At 35.6% G+C, this 23,006-nt stretch overlaps 1 long non-coding RNA gene across 1 annotated transcript in view; it reads left to right on the top strand.

The window, feature by feature from the left end:
* Window positions 1-13,027, top strand: part of LOC141424227 (uncharacterized) — a 144,808-nt gene extending 131,781 nt beyond the window's left edge. The window contains exon 5 of the long non-coding RNA XR_012449212.1: window positions 12,962-13,027. This is a non-coding gene — a long non-coding RNA (uncharacterized lncRNA). The remainder of the gene's footprint in view (window positions 1-12,961) is intronic.
* The last annotated feature ends 9,979 nt before the right edge of the window (window positions 13,028-23,006 follow it).

The following is a 23,006-nucleotide window of genomic DNA, read 5'->3' as shown; positions in this document are numbered from 1 at the left end:
GCAAAAAACCACATGCTTTCTCTCATACAAATACAAGTAATCTAAAGAATGTGTCTGTAATGTATTTAAATTGAACTAAAGTAAACTCTTCTTCAAAAAAGAAATTTTCATTCACAGTTTTCCTGAAAACTTAATTTCCAACATGAATTCGAGCAAACCTGTCCTGAATAGTTTCAAACTGGCTGTGCTATTTATCTATTAATTTTCCAACTTCTAAAAGGTCAAATGATGTTTTTGAAAATATTAATTGTGTCATGTCATTTCCCTACTCTGAACTTTAACAACTCTATTGAGATGTAATTAATCTATAAAACAATATTTAATATATGCAGTTTTATGGGTTTGACCAAATGTCTTTCCCTTACCATGATTTCAGGGCCTTTCACTTGCTACTCTTCCTGTCAGTGATTATCTTCTCAGTGTTCATTTAAATAACTAGGTTATTTAGCATTAGGAAAAGATTTTAAAGTAACAAGTAGTGGTAAAACTCATTATGTTCAATCTTCTACCAAATAGTCCCATGGCTCTCTTCTTCCTTCCTTCCTTTACCTCTTTATCCAAAAGTCCCTTCCTTAGCCACTATTCATATGCATGCATCCCTTGTTGTTTTGTTCCCCCTTAATATATATTACGGTCAAACATACTATCATTTATATCATTATTTTATTAATTTATTGTATTTGTTTCTAACCAGAATTTAATCTTCAAAAGGAAAAGAATTCTGTCCCTTTTGCTCACTGTTCTATCTTCAGCATCAATTCAATTCCTGGCCCATCATAACAATATATACTTGAATGAGTGAATAAGATAATTATGTATGTCTGTGGAATGCAAATACATTTTTTTTTTAAAGGCAGAGAAAGGAGATTTATTACATGCCTTGGGAAGAGGCAGAGTAAGCACTCAGCTCATCTTCAGCCATCTTTGGGGAACAGACAAGAGCTATAGGTTTAAGTAGACAAAAGAACTGCGGACAGGGACAAAGGCATGGATGGTTGAACAGGTCAGCCACAGGTGTGACCTGGGTGTTAATTATCTCAGTTCTTTTTTTTTTTTAACCGTTAAATTTATTTATTTATTTATTTATTATTTTATTTTATTATTTTATTATTCATATGTGCATACAAGGCTTGGTTCATTTCTCCCCCCTGCCCCCACCCCCTCCCTTACCACTCACTCCACCCCTCCCTCTCCCCGACATCCCCTCAATACCCAGCAGAAACTATTTTGCCCTTATCTCTAATTTTGTTGTAGAGAGAGTATAAGCAATAATAGGAAGGAACAAGGGTTTTTGCTGGTTGAGATAAGGATAGCTATACAGGGAGTTGACTCACATTGATTTCCTGTGCGTGTATGTTACCTTCTAGGTTAATTCTTTTTTTTTTTTTCATTTTTCTTTTATTATTCATATGTGCATACAAGGCTTGGTTCATTTCTCCCCCCTGCCCCCACCCCCTCCCTTATCACCCACTCCACCCCCTCCCGCTCCCCCCCTCAATACCCAGCAGAAACTATTTTGCCCTTATCTCTAATTTTGTTGTAGAGAGAGTATAAGCAATAATAGGAAGGAACAAGGGGTTTTGCTGGTTGAGATAAGGATAGCTATACAGGGCATTGACTCACATTGATTTCCTGTGCGTGGGTGTTACCTTCTAGGTTAATTCTTTTTGATCTCACCTTTTCTCTAGTTCCTGGTCCCCTTTTCCTATTGGCCTCAGTTGCTTTAAGGTATCTGCTTTAGTTTCTCTGCATTAAGGGCAACAAATGCTAGCTAGTTTTTTAGGTGTCTTACCTATCCTCACCCCTCCCTTGTGTGCTCTCGCTTTTATCATGTGCTCATAGTCCAATCCCCTTGTTGTGTTTGCCCTTGATCTAATGTCCACATATGAGGGAGAACATACGATTTTTGGTCTTTTGAGCCGGGCTAACCTCACTCAGAATGATGTTCTCCAATTCCATCCATTTACCAGCGAATGATAACATTTCGTTCTTCTTCATGGCTGCATAAAATTCCATTGTGTATAGATACCACATTTTCTTAATCCATTCGTCAGTGCTGGGGCATCTTGGCTGTTTCCATAACTTGGCTATTGTGAATAGTGCCGCAATAAACATGGATGTGCAGGTGCCTCTGGAGTAACAGTCTTTTGGGTATATCCCCAAGAGTGGTATTGCTGGATCAAATGGTAGATCGATGTCCAGCTTTTTAAGTAGCTTCCAAATTTTTTTCCAGAGTGGTTGTACTAGTCTACATTCCCACCAACAGTGTAAGAGGGTTCCTTTTTCCCCGCATCCTCGCCAACACCTGTTGTTGGTGGTGTTGCTGATGATGGCTATTCTAACAGGGGTGAGGTGGAATCTTAGTGTGGTTTTAATTTGCATTTCCTTTATTGCTAGAGATGGTGAGCATTTTTTCATGTGTTTTCTGGCCATTTGAATTTCTTCTTTTGAGAAAGTTCTGTTTAGTTCACATGCCCATTTCTTTATTGGTTCATTAGTTTTGGGAGAATTTAGTTTTTAAAGTTCCCTGTATATTCTGGTTATCAGTCCTTTGTCTGATGGCAAATACATTTTTAATAAAATTACACATGATCGAATGGAAGTGAGCATCAACTGTTCTAATTTGGTCTGAATGTATCATACAGCCTCAACATAACTTATAAAATTACATGATCTTTCATATATATATATATATATATATATGTATATATATATATATGTAAGATAGGCATTGTTTTCCATTCACATCAATTCTTTTGGAAGTCAATCTGAAATTTGCAAGGTATCATTCACTCTGTTCACCACCGAGTGAAATTTTAGCTTTTAATACAATAAATGATGGAAAGGCACTGAAAGCATTTTTTTTACTCCAAAGCTAGATTTATAGAATTGTGTTGTGTTCCTTAAAATGGAAACGAATGATTCTATCTCATTCTCCATAAGGTGATAATTATAAATAATACTTTGACCCTCGTGTGTAGCCCTGGGAGCCAGCTGGCCAAACTGGCTCTGTTCCCTAACTGGCAGGCAGACTGCCCTGAGAGTGCAGGGAGGGGAGTGCTGGACAGCCCCCAATTACAGACAGAAGTGCATGGCCTTCTTCAGGTTCCCTCGGAAACCAGCTAGATGCCAGAAGTGGGTGGAGAATTGTAGGAGAGCAGACTTAGAAGATAAATCATCTGATCAACTAAATAAACATTATCAACTATGTACCAAACACTTTGAAACCTCCATGATCTGTAGAACCTTTATAGGAGAGTTCTTCAAGATAGTGCAATACCAACAATATTTGATCTTACCAGACATTTGAACAATCCACATAGTAGGCACAGAAAACAAATAAAAAATTGAATGAAGATATAAACAGGATGCTGAAACAGAAAAACATTGTTGAAACTTCTGAAAGGGAATAAAAACATAAAGAAACAAACCACAGCAATGCTCAGAACCTCAGTGCCGAAGGGGATGACCAGCAGGATGAAGATGTTTTGCCTTTAACCCTTGCAGAGAAGGAAACAAAGAATACCTAAAGTCTTTATTTGAAATTTTGATTCTTATGGGAAAAGAAGATGTGTCTCTGGATGGGCATGAGGCTGATGAGGTCCCAGGAGGTCACTTTACTCTGATAACTTTCAGACATTGCTGAAGTGCTGGTTAAATTCTGGTGAGAAAGGCTTTGAGAGCACAGTAGATAACACCTCCTTCATGCTTTATCTCTGAGTTATTTCTGCTAGTGGCACTCTGGAATTGTTTTAGTTAACTCATTTTAGATACAAATTTTATTATCACTGTGGATCCAGTTGTCAGATATTGAATTATCAGAGTTTTAAAAAAAACGAATTTTGAGAAAGTAAGGAAGACACGAATACATTTTATATACTGTTACACTATTGACTGTTGGCTAGTAGAAGTTTTAAGTGTAATTTAAAAATCTGTTATATCAGCAATGGAGAGATGGAGGCAGGAGGATCTAGAGTTCAAGTCCAGCCTAGGCTGCATAGCAAGATCCTGTATCCAAACAAACAAACAAACAAAGGATGGTATGTGACTCTATGGTAGAGTGCTTGCCTGGCATGCACAAGGCTCTGGGTTCCATCCAGGAATGAAAAAAAATCTAATCTGAATGGACAGTTAAGGGAATTACCAGAGAGAGAACTGTGAGCTCACCAAGCAAATATTTCAGTGTAGACTTTGTTATTATCAAATGAACTTAAAGGGACAAGTTGCACTTAAAGTTGGAGTGGAAGAGCCCGCATTGTTGCTGCACACCTGGTTGTTGCTGTTTACATTCTTTTTGTTGAGTCGACATTTTCATAAGCTTTTCTGCAGGTACATGCTGGACACTTACGCTTCATGATCAAGACAGAATTTACTCCATCCATACAAGCAACTGGCTTGTCTGTTTTTTTTCCATGATTGTATCTGCTGTCTCATCTTGACTTATAAGAAAAACCTACAAAAATAAATATTTTGTGATTTATTTGAAAATAATGCAGAAAAGATTGCTGCTATTTTTGGTGAAGAAAATCAATTTTGTATAGTTTATTTCAATCTAAATAAAATGTGAATTTTCCTTAAAGTTTAGGTACATTATTTTTTTGGGGAGGGTCAAAACACATTCTTGTGATGAATTTTCTTAATATAAGTTGATAATCAGTCTAATTTTCATTACAAAAATGAAGTGTTTTGTGGCTGTTTTGATATGTGATATGTCTTTTACTACTTAATGTATAGGAAAATATTTTAATTAAAAGTAAGAAATTATTAAATGTGCCAATACCTGATTTGTTAATGATACAGTTCCTGTATGGATTTTGATATAGATTGTCAGGGTTGGGGTTACTGTTGCTGGTTAAAATTCAAATGAATGAATTAAAAAAAATAAAGAAAGAATGAATTTTTTGACATTTGCAGATAAATGGATGGAAGTGAAGTTAGCCAGTTTCAGAAGGTCAAAAGATGCATGTTTTCTGTCCTAGGTGGAATATTGACCTAATACAAATACAACAATATTATGAAAAACATATCACACCAAGGGGACATGACATACAAGAGAGGGAGGGTAAAAGAAGGTAGTTAAGAGGGTGAATATGGTTGATTAACTCTCTATACAAGAACGAATATAGAATTTTTAAAACTGTTGAAATCATCATAAGATGGGAACTAAGGTAGAAAGAAGAAAAATAGAGAAGAACCAATTTGGACTAGAATACATATATACTTGGAAATGTCACAAGGAAACTCCCTGTATAGCTATCTTAAAAAAATAAAAATGTTATTTTTTTTCTTTAACAAAATCTGAGAGCAGTAGAGCAGTACAGGTCATATCTGGGAGGTTGATATCAGTGGGATGGGGATAGGAGGTGGGGAAGGGTTGTAGGAGAGCGAATATGGCACAAATACTGTCTACACATGTATGCAAATAGAAAAATGACAGCCTTTGAAACTATTCCAGGAATGAGGGGAGAGAGGGATAAAGGAGAATGATGGAGGGGATGAATTCAAGTATAATATATTGTAAGAACTTTTATAAATGCTGCAGTGTACCCCCACCCAGCACAACAATAAAAAAGGAAAACAAGAAAAACAGAAAAACAATTACTTAGAATAAAGTTATTCAAGCTAATTTTAAGTGCATACAGAACATTTTCCACATTGATCATGATGAGAAAACCTGAGTAACTGTTATCACAATATAGTCTTCATGCTATAGACAGATGATGATTATTGGGTGGTTTTGTGTAGTTCTTTGGCTCAACTCAACTGAAACTTAGAGTCAATTGACTGTAAGGAAAACATGATGTGGAATTTGACAGAATTAAAGGAAATCCCAAAAGACAGACTTTGGAACTGACAGATGCTAAGGCAGCAGCAGGATTTTCAAGGCAGGAACTGGGCTTCAACCAACTTTTAACTCTGCTACTCTGGTAGAAAATCAGACTGGATCAAGGCTCACCCGTACACTCTGGGGAAAGGCCTACTCAAGCAGCCCTGTCTGATTCCCTGGGGGAGGATAGAGCTAGTCCTGTGAAAGAAAACAAAGGTACATCCTAAGGACATAGGAAGAGAACAGCAAGACAGCAAAAACAACTATCCACTTTGCTGATTGATTGAACTAGTCGAGATAGGTATCATAATGCCAAGACATCATTGAAAAGAGGAGTAGAGTGTCAATTATGTGATTGGTATCCTAGTGTCTTTATGCTGGTTGGCTGATATTTAGATGCCCGAACAATTTCCATAGATCAGGTAGAAATACTTTGTGTATGCTCAAAGCCTGAGATCACTTCTTATACCCAATGAGTAGTATGAAAATACAGTGTTATAATATTCTTTAGCTTCTGTTTGTTAGGCTGATATTGCAAAACTTTCCAAGAGAAAAATGGTTTTCACTTCGAGGTATATGTATGAAACCATATATAAAAGATCAGTTTTTGTGAATTCTAATGAAAATAAGACTTTCTGTCGCTTATCTTCTAAAATGAAAATTTCAGCAGTTTTAGTGACCTACCTACTATTAATTTTAATTTTTTTCATTTGGAGTAAAAGTAATAATTCCCCAATATGCATTTCTCATATATAATGTTTTGTTCTCATGTGTCCCTACTTTTAAATTGCATGTATGACCATAGGATGAGTTTTTCTTACAGCAATAAAATACCAAGTGAAATGATTTCTATATTTGTGGTGTTTCCTCCCACTGTCTATAGTTTATTTATATGAAGGGCTAAGAAATAGTTTCCTTGGTAATCAAAAGGAACCTGGATCTAAGTGACTATACCTCAGGCTCACACTTTTTGCATCACCTGTGACAGTGTGCAAAAAAAAAAAAACTGAATAAGTATTTCAAGGAAATATTCAGTAAAAGTGTGAGAAATTTCATAACAATTTATTATTGAATTAATGTACTTTGAGGGTTTTACCATTTGGAGATTTTAGCATCTTGTTCACACTAGAGTCACAGGTAATTAAATGAAATTCAAGAGATATTTGCATTTATTATGGATATCATTTCAGGAAGCTATGCTAGTAAGGCAATTCCATTTTCAACATAGATTTAACATTAATTGCAAAATGCTATACTCTCATCTGAACACATCTAGCACTCAGATGCTCAATGATACAAAAATCATGGAATAAACAAAATGAAACTTGACTTGCCCCTGTGAGTCATATTGCCACCAAAAAAGGATAAAAGAAATGCCAAAAGTTATAAAAGATAACTTGTTTTAATAAAACTATATGTGTTGTAAGTAGCAGCCTGCTATCATCATTCATTATGAAATAGCAGCAAAATGTCTTCATTCTGATCTATAGCTTTCTGTGTTGCCCTATTTCATATTAAAACTTAAAAAATCTCCTGCATAATTTATTTTTATTCAGCTGTCACCTTTCTCTTTCACTCAGCTTGTCTTCTTGGCTGTCCAAGTCGACTTTTGTCACATTATGCATAGGGTCATAAATATTTGGTATTAATAAAATTTTATATGCAATGCTATCACATTATAAAAAAATTCATGTCACATTTTGAAAATACAAAAATATGAACTGCTATTGGAGCTAACTATAGATGAAGAGAGATTAGTGAATGGAATAGTGGCATAATTAGGTTAACCTCTGTGGCACCTTCATGATTACGTTACTGTTCCTATCCAACCTCTTAGCATTTCTGTGCAGTTCAGGGACCTGCTTTATCATGTAGTGAGTAATGCATCTTTGTTGAGTTTCATAACCATCTGGCTTTTCTGAACAGTCTTTCTAAAACATTATAATCAAATTGACTCAGTTTCCCATGCCAGGAACACTGGAATGAGCACTTGTCTGGTGTTTCTATTACATCTTCACTTCCTCCTCCAACCCCATTCTTTTCTTATGCTTTGAGTTGTTGTTGGCATGTCTGTCAAAATTACTGAATCACTCTGTCCTATTGTCTTCCTTTTCCACTATATCAGATGCATAAATCATGAGTCTTCCTTCTGTATCATTCAATGTTCACATTATCTGCCACTGCTTTAGAGCTTAGCTACCAGAAATTAAAAGATGGAGCAAACTCTCAAATAAATATTCCTTCTGATTCTGTATCTCTTGTGATATTTTTAAAAATCTGTTATGTTGAAATTATGCTTTATTTGGACGAGGAAATTCTCTCCCATTGCAAACACCTCACAGAATTTGAAATCACGTTCAATAAGATAGTTTTTGATTTGCTTAATCAAATCAACTCTTTTGAGTTGTTGAATTTAAGTAGGGAAACTTTTTCCTTATTTATGTTTTGTTGGGACTGGGGTTTGTAGTAGGGTTTCATACTTGCAAAGCATGAGCTCTACTGCTTGCCTCAAACCACCAGTCCATTTTGGTATGGCTTGTTTGGAGATGGGTACTTGTGAACTATTTGCCTGACTGTGATCCTCTTGATCTCATCCTCCCAAGTAGCTAGTATTATAAATATGAGCTACCCAGCACCAGCACCTAGCACCCAGCACCCAGCTTCCTTGTTTCTTTTAAGATCCAAATGTTAAAGGAGATTTTATCTCCCATAATCTGAAAGAGATTTATTGGCTATAAATTTTTATTTCATTCCCTTACTAGCATACCAAATAGCTAATAATTTAAAATACTGGTATATTCCAATATGTGTTCTAAGAGACCAGTAAAATTCTGTGCCATAAAGACAGTCACCTAGATAATGGTCTACACTACTAACATACAAATTCACCAAGATTTGTCTTATCTGAATTATGCTATAGCTCATGTTGACAATGGGGTTTTAAATTACTGTTACTACTGAAAGATGGCCAGGTAGAGGTTTTCACAGGGTGTCTATAAGGAAGCATAGTTGAGGTATTAAGCCTTAAGTTTCATAGCTGTAGGATATGGTGAAAACAGAAAACAATCTTAACTAAGCATCCTGTTTCCTGTTCAGGTCATAGAAGTGATCATTCCTACTGTATCATTTTATGGCTGTCTAGCAACACACATCAATTCACTTACCTTGTCTCCTCTCAGGAGGTAGCATCTAAACTGAAACCTAGATTAGGAACTCTGAAATGCAGTTGTTGGTTCCAGAATGGGCAGTGAGTAAAGAATATTGAGAAAGGGAGAGTAAGGCAGATGCTCACTAGGAAAATCCATCATCCTGAAAGCCAAGAGAGAAAAAAGCTTCAAGCAGAGGTGGCCAACAGAGTCAAAGGCTATTGAGAAGTAGAGAGAAATTAGAACAAAAATGTTTCCGGTGGATGTGGAAGAGCTTCATCTCCATGAAGTTCTCATCAACAGCTGGTTCTCCCTTCCATTTTGGCCATGTGAAAAAGTACACTTCTAGTCTCCTTGCTGTTAGGTAGGGCCACATGACTAATTCTTTTGACATAAAAGTGAGTAGATATGTGTATCCTCTGCAAGCGAAGGCGGTTGAAATTCTTCACGCAAGTATATATGTTTTTACTTCCAGTGTCTTGGCAAAAATGAATTTCTTAAGGTCAGCAACTGAGACACAAGATAAAAGTAGTTGATCCGTGTGCTGTTTGTTGTCATGAGCAGGGTGTATTGTTTCCCTAGAGGGTCATCTTCTCTGAGAGAAGAATTATTATGTTAAGCCTCTGACATAAACTAAGTGATCCTGAGAAACAGGGAGAGAAAAAGGACGAGATTGAGGACAAAGATATGAGAAAGACACACAGTGAAAATGAACTAACAGACCCAACCTAAAGATGAGTGGAAGAGTTTGTTCTCAATGTTTCTAATTACAGCATGTCTTAGAACCTGTGCAACACCAGTATGCATTAAAAGTCTATCACAGATGCATTTTTATTTGGGATCATTGTGTTCATGGAATGCCTTACATTTTCAGAAATTGCAAGTTGGGAAGTGTTTTACTCAATCTCATTTTAAAAATTATGTTTAATTGATCTATAGACTGTGACCGCATCTCGCACTTTTTTTTTTTTTTGCAGTACTTTTGGAGTATTGAACTCAGGACTTCATGCCTGTAAAGTAGGTGCTCTAGAGTTTGAGCCACTTCTCCAGCCCATTTTCCTCTGGTTATTTTGGAGATGGGATCTCTTGAACTGTTCACCCCGGCTGGCTTTGAAATGAAATTCTCTCAATCTCAGCCTTTAAGCAGGCTTACAGGAATGAGCCACTGGCATCTGATGACATCTCTTAATCACTCAATCTTAATTCAACTGGATTAAGTCCTTAACCCAAATAAATGGTGGAGGAGGATATCATAAAAGCTCATTTTTTGAACTATATTTCTCCCTCAGGAGATGTAACCTATTTGGATAGCATTTCAATTCATCTATAGATGGATGTATATCTATTGATGGAGTTACTAGTTCAACATGGAGAAAGAAGACACGAAACATCTTACTTTCAAGGAACACTAAGGAGATAACTTCAGTCAGTTTAGCATAAAATCATCTTGCTTTACAGTGAAAATTATTCATGACCGCTGGGCACCAGTGATTCACACCTGTAATCCTAGCTACTCAGGAGGCAGATATCAGGAGGATCATGGTTCAAAGCCAGCCCAGGCAGATAGTTTGCAAGATCTTATATCCAAAAAACCAGTGATAAAAAAGGACTGGTGCATGGCTCAAAGTGTAGGCCCTGAATTCAAACCCCAGCACTGCAAAAAAAAAAAAAGTTATTCATGACCAATGCACATGTTTTTCTGACTTTTAAGCATGGAGTTGTTAAATATACAGCTTTCAAATCTGTTCAGATACCACACCAATGCCCTACATACAAAATCATAAAAAGGCAGGTACATAATATTTTCTGTTTATAGGTTTATATGGTTTACATGGAAATGATAAACACAATGGAAAGTTAAAGTATATTAAATGAGTTGATATAAGATCTGTTGATGAAAGCTGAGGACATTGCCAGCAAAGGGAGTTGTGTCTTCTTTCTTTCTCAGTGCACCTACCTTCGCTTGACTATCTGATCAGAGAAGAAGTCTTGCTAATAATCTAGGTTATAGATGGGTAAATGAACTGGCTGAGATTACCATCAGAAATAATCTACCTCTGTGGTCTTAAGCACATGAACTGTCAGTATTTTTTGTTACAATGCCTTCACATGTTTTCTATTTACCATGTCATGAAGCATACCTAAGAAAAAAATCTCTCATTCTGCTTTCTACCCCCTCTGGTTGGTAAAATAAATTAGGATTTCCAGAGTTGATTCACTTTTTTGTGTTCTCTTCTCCTCCTTTACCTAGGAAAATCCTGAGCAAGTTTGTCTCAATTAATATAGGGAAAGAAGAATACTATTTAGTTCTTGAAATTAAGAAAATAAAGTTTTTGTCTTAGGCAGTGAAATGAGTCCAGGTGTGGCATTTTTATTATTTTCCTTGAATCTAAATAGATACCTCAGTCCTCTTACTCTCTCTGTCTCTCAAAGAGAGAGTTTGTGGGTAGTGGTGGGATTTGGAAATTCTTGTAAATGTTAATCTTTAATATTAGGATGGAGATGTAATAAGTAGTTCAGGGCTTATGAGATGGTCACTACTGACTGGAATCAAGAAGCATTCATAGGTCAGGGGAGATGAGAGTTGAGTTTTGAAATGAGGACAGACAAATAAGAGGTTGGAGAGTTCTATTTTAAGTTATAGAACCTGAGGTGAAACTAGATGATTAGGGTCACAGACGCAGTCCCTGCCACAATACCTGAAGTCATGAAGACAAAAATGTGAGCAAATATTGAAAGTTACAACCTGGAGTCTGAAGTGTGTGTCATAGGCCACACCATCACAAAGAGCTTGTTTTTGGACAATGGGCTGATGTCTCTTTCTTCACCCTGTGCTCCTCCCCAGACCCAGCATAATTCACTTCATATACAAGAAAAACTTCCTCAGAAAAGTTCTTTACCCTCATTCTCATCAGTTTTTCATCCCATTCACCCTTTAATCCACAAGGTCCAGCCTCTTGCCATTGCTCTGCCAAAGCTATTTTTATGAAGGTCATTTTGCCCAAGTGGTCTCAATTCTAAAGGCAGTACTTTATTTTCATTTGATTTGACCTTTCACCTTTACCTCAGTCTTTTTTTCTTAAAAGACTCTACTCCTCAGGTTTATTTAACACCACAGTTCCTCCTTGTTTTGAATACTAACTTAATGATCTTCTCCTCAAATTCCTATTATAGTTTGCTTCTACATGTTGGAAGCTGAGTTTATTTCAACATTTTCTGTTGTATCTATCCCCTTGCCTCTTTTTTATGTTCCACAATATCTTAAATATGCATGTAAGCTAAAACTTCAAAACTCCTGTGCCTTCTATCTCACATCTGATATTATATCTCCACTTTATTATCAGTACCTAAATTTATCTGTATCACACTATTCATTATCATGCACAATTTCACAAGTTAAAATGCAGGATTGTTGTTGATTTTCACTTTTTATGTGGTCTCCTTAGATTCACCACTTCTTCCTGTAATGTATCCTGCATGAAACACCTAGAGTCTTGTTTCTAATATTCATCAGGTCATACAATACTCCTGACTAAAGTTGCCATTGGTTTTCTATTAGAATGAAATACAAAGTCAATTTTAATGCCCACCAGGCTTTGTTTGGTCTCACTTCACCTTCACCTCATATCCGTCTCTCATATTTCTCTCTCAACTTCAGACACACCTAGGTTTCCCAATACCCCCAGTTCTTTTGTATCTTAGATATTTTGCTACAATTTGGGCTTAAGTTTTATCAGTTCTTATACAGTATTATAGCACTCTGTTCATTTTCTTTATAATGCCTATAACTTCTAGAATTTCATGCACCTAAAACTTAATACATGTGAAGCTTATTTATTTGTTGTATGTTAACCCCATTAAAGTGTAAGTTCAATGGGTAAAGGTAACCTGCCAGTTTTTCTTACTATTTTATTCTGAGAACCTACCCTAACAAATTGTTTCATAGGTGGGCCAGTCTTCCTTGGCTGAATGAATATTTGTTTTCCAGGAAGTGAATCATAATGTGGTTTTTGGGCAAAGCATTTTCAAGAAGAATTACCCATATGCTGTGTAAGTATTCAAATTTCCTTCTTTAAAAAAGTAAAATTAAATAAATGTCAAACCAGCTGCTATTATTCACAAATTTTAATTTATATCTTTATCTGGTAATTTATTTTTAGTGTAGTCCATCAATTATAATTTATTAGATCCTCATCAATACTATTGTCAATAACATTTACAAATAGATACAATGTTTAATAAAGTCTGTCACTTGAGAATGCAATAAAATAGTCTTGGCTAATTGGTGCCTGTGTGATATTTGTTTCAAGCTTAGTGAGCATTGCCACATGTTCTATTACTTTTTGACTTCTTGAACATGAATTTGAACACAAGGCTTCTGTGTTTCACAAATGGACAAACCTAATCATTGAAAATTTAGGAAAAACAAGTTATCAAAACATAAATTTATGTGTACTACAATATATAACTATGTATAAATATAATGCATTTGTGTACATATATATTTACTTTATACCCATATGTGTATATATAGATCCATACATAAGAAGAAGCAGAATTTAGAATTTTGAGTCCTGACAAAAGCAGGTGAATTTTCATATTCTTTTAAGCCTAGAAATACAAGGTTTAATAAGTTGGATCTCTTGTCTCAAGTGACAAGAAATCACTGGTCTGAAGTGGACATTTCCACTTGTTTGATTCAATTGAATCTGTTTTGCAAACATATTGAAATTCGACAAATTCACCCAACTGTGTGAATGCCTGCTGTGTATAAGGCTTGGAGCCAGGTGATGAGGATTCCAACATGAAGGAAGCATATGCCCTGCCTTGGGGCATTTTATAATCCTGTAAATGAGATTGTCATAACAAACAAAGATATGCACTGTATCTAAATTATGAAGACCATTTAAGGTTCAGTCATAATAGATGAAAGATGGCCTTATGAAATTAATTTGCCTGTCAGATAAGAGGAATGTTCTCAGAGAAGTGTGCCTAATGCAACATACCAAGTTAGAACCTTAATTCTAATCTCTAGGGGGTTTTACTTCTCAACTCAGTTAATGAGATGCTGCATTTTACATTCAGATCTATCAGTATTATTTTCCCATGGGTCCAAGGGTGTCATTGGTTTCTCCTTCCTCCAGTTCTGTTTAATGTCACTTGCAACAGTGGAGAAGTTAATCTTGTGCCAAAATCCATACCTAGTGCCCTGGGCAACTAAGTACAAGCCACATTGCAATATTTTTCTTTAATTCCTTTTGAGTTATTTTGGCCAATGTGATAGCACTTCTGTTTTAGTTTCCTTTTCAGTCTACAGTTCCTACCTTGGGAGTAGAGACCTGCTATGATGAAACTTTGCTTGCTTCCACATAGGCTTTCTGACTCTTGGCAGCTCTCTGCATATCAGCAACTCTGTTCGCAGAGCTCTCAGCATCTGCCCATGATGGGATCATTCCAAAACATAACAGCATATCCAACTTACTGAGAATTTCTACTTTTAATAATGGTATATTTATCATTCTACAGTGTTATATCGGTCCCATTTGAATGTCAAACATGGATTTCCTGCATGTGCTATATCAGCCCTTGTTTTCAAGTTTAAGGATGCTATTGCCATCTTGGACATTAATATGATGCACATTCTTGTAAACAACTGAACATTAGTAACATTGACTACTATCTTGACTTTGTTATTTCTCTTAGACTGTCTCTAAGCTTCCAACATTCCAAATTAATGTAATTGTGTAAGTATGAGTTGCACTAAACACTTCAAAGGAATGCTTACAGGAGAAACCATAGTAATTTTGATTGCCAATTTAAAATCAATTCTACTATATCAAACTGTGTTACATCATTAATACATTTCTCTCTCTCTGTATTGCTCTCTCTCTCTCTCTCTTTGAACTATATATACTCTTTTTAACCAAAGAATAGTGTTTTAGTGAAAAAGACAAGTAGTAGGCTTTGGTATAATGAAAATAGTGATTTGACTTTTCAAAATGTGTAGATCTTGTTGACCTAGAAATCAAATTATGTTGTGAGCAAGGTTTTGTTCTTTTATTGTCAATGTTTGTTTTCTTTGCTACCACATCCTACTACTTAATATATTCTGAGGATTCTGAATTTTGAAATTTACATTAAGCTGCCTTAATGTTGGTGAGAGTTTACCTAACCAAGGAATGGAAGGAAAGGTGGCAAATAATGCTCTCATGGGGTCATTTTTATCTTTCTTGTTACTCAATGATTCTCAATAGTTTTGGGTCACACATTCCTCCAAGTTAATAAAAATGTGGATGTTCTCCCATAAAAATGTATATACCTATGCAATTATTGAGTTATTGTCTCTCAGTTTAAAGCTGACCCTTCTCTATTCTGCATAGTAATTGTGGAGCTGGAATTCAGACCTTTGCATTTCCACTCTGTTGTTTTTCTGTTTGATTCTGTGAATAAAAGGTATCAGAGGGAGTCTGCAAAGTTGGAGGAGAATGAAGAGAATTTTCTTTCCTGTCTGCTTCCTGTTTACCTCATGTGGTCAGCCTGTCTGTTTGTAGTTCCTGTGGGCATCACTGCTGTGTTGCCTCTGCTTGGCACCAGCTCAATGCAGTTAGCAATTTTCCCAACATTTGCTCCATCTGCCTCATCCTGCCTCCTATCCAGAGACATCAGATAAGTCAGTTCCTCTGCAGAGGTCTCAGTTTCAGCCTCAGGGTCCCTTCCTTTACTTTTCCATGTTTTTACTATTTTTGTTGTTTTCTGAGCACTACCAGATGTGACTCTTTCATATAGTCACTTCTTCCCTGATAAATGTCTTAGTATTTTACTTTTAATCTTTATTTCTAGACAATCGGACTTTATATTTATTCCCTCCATTCAAGTGGAGGGAATGTAGTCTGATATAATTCCAGTCAATGGGACTCTGACTAATAAAAATTACTCTCACACAGACAAAGATTTTCTTTAATTTAAAGAGGTTAATGGGTCCCTGGTTTAGAAGAACATAACCAGTGAATCTCTAAGTCTATACATGTTTCAAATTTTTGTCATTTTAGATGCATACATACAAATTATATAGACAATAAATGAACCATTAAAAATATTAGTGGAAATGTGAGAAATAATAGTGAAGATATGAAACAGTCATCATGTCCATTTTGTACCTATTTTGAACCAAAAAATAGACTGAAACAGAAGTGATTATATATAGGGAAGTGGAAGAGAAAGAGGGAGTTTTTATGTGTTAGAAGTGGGGGAGTAGTCTTGACATATGGTCTGTAGGAATTGAGTACAGATTTTGGCCAGCTGAAGCCAACAGGAAGCAGATGAGCAAAAAATACAATATCATTTCAGAAAGATTTTTTTACATAAATCCAAGCAACAGAGCTGCAGACTAAGATTATTTTAAAAGAACCAAATTTACCAGTAGTCACTCTTGATATGTCACAGTATTTCTTATCAGAGCAATACAGTTGCATAGATTTAGAACCCAGAATGGATTTCTTATGTAACCCTGGCAGTGCTGCTTGCACATCCATAACTGTCACTAGAGTAATTGCACTGTCACTATTAGGAGGTCATTATCAGCACACTGCTTTTGTAATAGAGAAATTCTCTTTATGACATCTCAATTCTTCTATTGCTTTAGTCTCCCCTGTCAATGGGGAAAGAATGGAGACATATAAGTAGAGGCAGAGAGAACAAAACTATGAAAACAAAACAACAAAACTATCTGTACCCTTATCTGAGACTCTACGTGCTAGTAAGAGAGGCGGTATCAAATTTAATAAAACTTGACTAAACCCCACAAAAGGTAAAGAATGAAATTAGTGCTAGAACTAGGGGTAAATTGGGGCACACTACTGCCAGTACTGTGAGCATACCATTCTTATTCTCCTTTCAAAAATTCCCTTGTTTAGTCAAGGTCATTGAGGAGGGTCTGAGTCAAAAGGAGTTTCACGGATAATTTCTTAAGCTTACACAATATAAAGCTACTCCTGTGAAATGTGTTTCTTCTCCTTTAACTTCTATGTAGGTGAAAAAAGAGAGCACCAAAAAGAAGCATTTTTTAGACTGGAAACCTAATCACTGTAAACATAACTGCAAAGAAATTACTATACTGGAAAGGATAATTAACTGATTTTCTTATATGAGAGATTACTTGATTTCATTTTGTTATATTTTCCTCACTGATCTGGCACCAGGATGGTGTAAACATTTCTCTTCTTTACATTATTTCCTGTCCCTTTCTTAACTGTCTTTTAGCCTAGATCTATGCATAGCACAAGGTGAGGGCTTTGCCATCCAACATTGTAGCCTCCAGCCACTTGAAATGTAAGTTGGGATCATCACTCTTTTAAATCTGTTTTTTATTGTACTATCTAAATTTCAAGGTTCAACAGCCACATGGTAAGCAGCACTTCCATTATCTCAGAAAGTTCCATTAGACTGTGAATTCTCTAGGGCAACCATCAACAGCCCTACTTTGACAGCACTTTTCACCAGATTTTCCATCCCTAAGAACTTAGAGTAATAAAAATCAGCACTTGTAACAAGCACTTCTTTTTTAATTGCCACAGCAGAAGGACTCTGGAAGGGTCAGAAGGCTCATTCATTAATCCTTGTGAGACATAGTCAAAGCATTAGAGCTGAAGGACTGCACTGTGGAATGGCAGAGAAGGTGTTTTCTAAGGCTTTGACATAGATTTGATTTCCTTGTGCAGACACTTGCCTTATGAAGTAGTGGTGCCACCACTTGGGTAAAGGGGTTCAGATTTTTCAAGATACTTGATGAAAATTTGGATTTGAAGTGTCAACAGAATTAGTCATAGTGGCCATTAAAACTGTATAGGGTCATATCATGACACTTTATATATCATTTTTCATTTATCACAGATTTTAGAACACAATATGAATGGGTGTAATTTAAAATACACTTAACAGACTTTTACTTTAGCTAAAGAAAAGATATAATATAGAAGTTTGAAAGGGCTTGATTATTTTTTCACCTTCACTTTCCTCTGCATATTTAGATATTCTGAAATATGTAAACTTGAACTGCAATTAAGTATGGAGTGCCCCTAATAAAGAATAAATTCTTTAAACAGTGACATTACTTAAGATTTACACCACCTAAAATTTACATTTACGTTGCCTAAGATTACATTTTCTTTACTCTCCTTCATTTCCCTATCCCATGCCTTAACTTCCCTTCCCCCATACCTTGTAGATCATAGTCCAGCTCTATGGAGGATATTTTCACACAAATTTTGATGTGCATTTTATAACAGGAAAAACTGTAGATAGAAAATGGTGGTTTTTATTTTCTCTGTCGACTTTGTCACAGACTGAGAGAAGAAAAGTCCACTGTTTCCTCCACTTTATTTATAACTGCAGCAAAAACCTATTTTCCTCGTCTACTGTTGCCATGGTTACAAGCTTTCCTATTTCAACAGGTCGATACAAGCTTTTGGTTTACATAAGGTCATGAGTAATTCATCTCTGCATTACACAAACAACAACAACAAAAAATAGCTCTCCTCTTTCTTTTTACAAAGTAATTTTTAAACCCTTGAAAGAGCAATTAGTTCTGATTTCCATAATTTATTATTTTCATTCTTGTTCTCTTGTTTGTAGTTGTAGGTTTATGTCCAAGTACTACAGAAGAGAAAACAGAATATGGTGATATAGTAACCTTAACACTTCTTTGTACTGGAAATATCTGGCTACATTGCTAATAATACTCCATTTATTTTACAGTGAATATATTCAGTAAAGTTGAAATTTATTTTTTAGTGACTACAATATAGGTTAGATGGTACAAATTTGGCAGAACTATTAACATAACTCTTGGTCTAAGTACAGGTGTGGTTAGTTTTTATTATACACAATAAAACAGAATACTGGAAATTAAATTATCTGCATTGATGGAGGGGCCAGGTGAAACTGCTTCTTCAGGGACAAACATAAGAATTTAAGTTGGGATAGTAGAGAAGGAGTAAATGTCCTTGTGATGAAAAACAGAAGGAGGATTGTCATTGTACAGGAGAACAAACATGTGAACAGATTAAAATTGTATACACATACTTACATATATATTTTACTCATAAAAAGATTGTTTTAATGTCTAAGTCTTCCTTCATATAAGACAAAGATAAAAAGAGGTGAGCACTAAGGAATGATAGGACTTTGGTGAATTGGAGGGCCTTATTTATATAAAAACACTCAGATTAGCTGAGGCCAGTGGCTTAAGCTTGCTATCTGAGGTACTAAGGGGCAGAGAACGGGATTACTGTGGTTCAAGGCTGGGCAAAAGGTTTGTGAGAACCCATCTCAACCAATGGCTGGCATCATGGTAAATGCTTGTCATCCCAGCCATGTGGGGAAGCACAGACAGAAGGATCATAGTCCAGACAAGTTGGGCATAAAGCTAGACCCTATCTCAAAAATCAACAAGCACAACAATGATTGGTGGAGTAGCTCAAGCAGTAGAGCAACTGCCCAGTAAACATAAGACCCTGAGTTCTACCTATAGTACTGCCAAAAAGTACCAGAAAAAACCCCCAAACCCAACCAACCAAGCAAACAAATGAAACAAGCCAAAAAATCCTATTTAGATTGATGATTGAAGACTTCATAATGATTTAAACTTCACAGCTGTGTGGCTGTTGCTTTAGTCTAATTTGCAAGGTTATAATGTAACACCAAGATTGGATAACTTGTAAAGAAATAAAGTTTATTGAGCTCACAGTTATAAAGGCCCAAAAGCATGAGACTAGCTTTTGCTTGGATTTGATGAGAACCTCATGATAGGCATCATCACAGTGGTGGGAGCTCATGTGGGAAGATCACATAGCAAGACAGGGAGCCAGAGGGACTTGTCTGGAACCCATGCTTGTAAGACCTAACTCATTCTGTGAGCTTGTTATTCCACAAGCAGCACCCAATGACCTAATTACCCATGCAAGGTCCTCTTAAAGATTTTAACATGTCAGTATGGCCACACTAGGGATAAAATGTTCAGGACACAAAGCCTACTACCCAATTCATAGCAATCATACGTCCCCACATTCTCGTGTCGCTTGCCTATCACACCTATTATCAAGGAGTAATGGCTCCCGTTTATACAGTTCAGATGGTCACCTTACTCATACCACAGTGGGAGATTCCATTTTGATCTTGGTGCTACTACGGTTTTTATACTGTAAGAGGAAATAAGAGGTAAGCATCTTACTAAAAGTTTTGTTAATGTTAAAATTGGACAACTGATCTCTTTAATAGAGAAACAATTTTAGTAGCAATTGTTTAGAAACAATTTAGTGGAGTACTCCATTTAAAATTGTCATTCTTACAGCTAATAGTAGTTATGAGTTTTTCAGTTGTTAGTAATTTGGATAAATTCGTGAAAATAGAGCCTTCCTGTACATCTATAGTGCTAATGTGTTCTGAATACCTCTCTATTCTCATTACTTCTCCTGTCTTCTTGGCTAAGTTTATAACCTTCAAACTCTTTTTAGTCATTGAGGCGTCTTTTAAATTAAATACAGACAGAATCTTATTATCCATAGCAGAGATTCTGTAACTGGAATATAAGAAAGTAGTGGAAACCTTCAAGCTATTGTTCTTAATCTATTTTGTTCTCTTCTATTCCCATAGTGTTCCTAAGGCAAATCTTTAGACTCCAGGGCTCTAAAAACAAAGTCTTACAGGGATATGTCCAGTTGGGGAAACTATGGACTTTAAAATAAAGTTTTGATTTGAATCTTGTTGAACATTTTTAGAAGCTACATGTCCATGAATGCAACTTAAAAACAGTTATTCCACTGGTAAATGGTAAATGTAGGGATGATGTACAGAGTCAATGACAAAATTTAAGTAATGCTTTTTATACATTTCTCCAAGCTTACATCTCTGCTCTCTACACTTTATATTCTGTGCTAGTAATTCTCGTGCTGTTTGTGAATCTTTTCACATAGAAATGTCAGCATCCACTCAAAAATTACTGACGGTACCCTCAGGGTATGAACCCATGCGTCTGTAAAGCCACATGCTGGCTACTGCTCAGAATGACTGCACTGTCTTCTCCCGTAGTCCTTTATCAGTCCATTCACTCATTATTTTCAAATCTTCACCTAGAACATGCTTAAGCTGTTCCTGTGGATGATATATCGGATGAGAAAACAGTCAGAGTCAGAATGGCTGAGTTCAATCCTGATTCTACCTCTTATGAGTGCCATATACTGTATATATCACCTCTTTGGGCTTTAGTTGCCTCATCAAAAAATGGGTTTGTGTCTCACAGCAAATGAACACTTTGTTTTAGTGCCTACAACAGAAGTGGTAAAAATCTTAACTCTTGTTATCAAATGACTTGGATATTTCATTTATCATTTCAAGTCAAACATAGGAACTCAATTTTTCCTTTTTTAAAAAAGAGAAACAATAACAAAATCCAGAGTTTTCCTTCTAAATTTACATAATTTTGTTATGACTAGATTTCTATAAATAATCCATATTCCACACTTCAAAGAGGTTTTATCCTTTCCTGTCTGGCCTCAATTTTCATTATGAAATGTGCGATACTTATAAGCATACATAGTGAAGAAATATTGCATGCCCCGGCAATGCCACCAGCTTCACTATCTTTCTTCTTAAATACACTTTTCAAATCTTTTATTTTTTATTGTGCCATCTCACAGTTTGTGTGTGTGTGTTGGGTGGGGGTACATTGTGGCATTTACAAGAGTTCTTACAATAAATCAAATACATCATACTTGAATTCACCTCCTCCATCATTCTTCCTTATCCCTACCCTTGTGTTCCTGGAACAGTTTTAATAGGTATAGTTTTCCAACTCTTTCTCAAAATAGTATCTCCAAGTAATACATTTTATGGTGATACTATTTCCATTTTTTAGGTCAAAAATGCCAAAGAATGTATCTCAAATATAATTCTGATGACTGATTGGAAGAAATAGAGAATAATGTGAATGATGTGAGAGTATGTGACACTGTCGTTTGTTGGAAAATCTGAAATCATTGCACATTTTATAAAGTGCTCTTGATATCTTCGATAACAACAGGTTTCTTATGTCAGCATTAAATGATGAATTTGTTCTTTGGAATACAATCAGAATTGTAGAATTTTTTCTCTTTTAATTATTACTTGAGTTTTGCTTTTTTTATAAATTGGCCTTGTCAATACTGGCTCAATAATATTGTCAATAAATATGTAAAAGTGGATGTTGTTTCTAACTTCATGAATAACCAATAATGTTTATCACTACTTAAATATTATAACATTTCCTCTTTTTGATGTACTTATTTCCCTCAATGACAAATACCCATACATGCAGAGAAAATAATTAAACTCTTTTCTTAGAAATTCTGTTACTACCTGCTATATCTTTAGAATTTGTGGCACTGCAGTGAACTTAAGTGATTGTGAGGCAATCCTCTCTCACCTGTCACAGTGGATGTCTGGTCCATCAAAAATTTTCTTTTAGAATAAGTAGATGAATGAAAGAACACTCTTCACTGTTTATTGAAATTAATAAGTGTAATTTAAGTCTATTCTGTGCATACTTTAGATGATGGCATTAGTACAATGTTCCAAAGGGGTACAAAAAGAAATATGGTTTTCCTATGAATTTCATATTAGAAGCAGCATTTTCACCTTCATTTTACTTAACTTTTCCTTTATATAAAAGCATTCAAATATATATAAGTTCCCTATTTTTTTTGATGACTATAGAACTAATTCTAAGTATCTTTTTTGAGAAGTGCATCAGATATTCTGCAAATGTATATGTGTGTATACATGCATATATATGTATATGTATGTACATTATGTCTAAGTATATATAAGTATGTGTTTGTGTGTGTGGTTTTAATGCCAGCATATAATAATTAAAGAAATGAAACTAGATGGGAATATTTTCTTTCTATGTTTAAATGCAGAAATCTGGACTAGGGATGTGACTCAAGTGGTGGAATACTTGCCTAGCATGTGCAAGGCACTGGGTTGAATCCTCAGTACCA

This window comes from Castor canadensis, chromosome 6 (genome assembly GCF_047511655.1).
Source record: "Castor canadensis chromosome 6, mCasCan1.hap1v2, whole genome shotgun sequence".
NCBI lineage: Eukaryota > Metazoa > Chordata > Mammalia > Rodentia > Castoridae > Castor > Castor canadensis.
The sequence above is the reverse complement of the archived record's forward strand: the minus strand, read 5'-3'. Positions and strand labels throughout refer to the sequence as shown.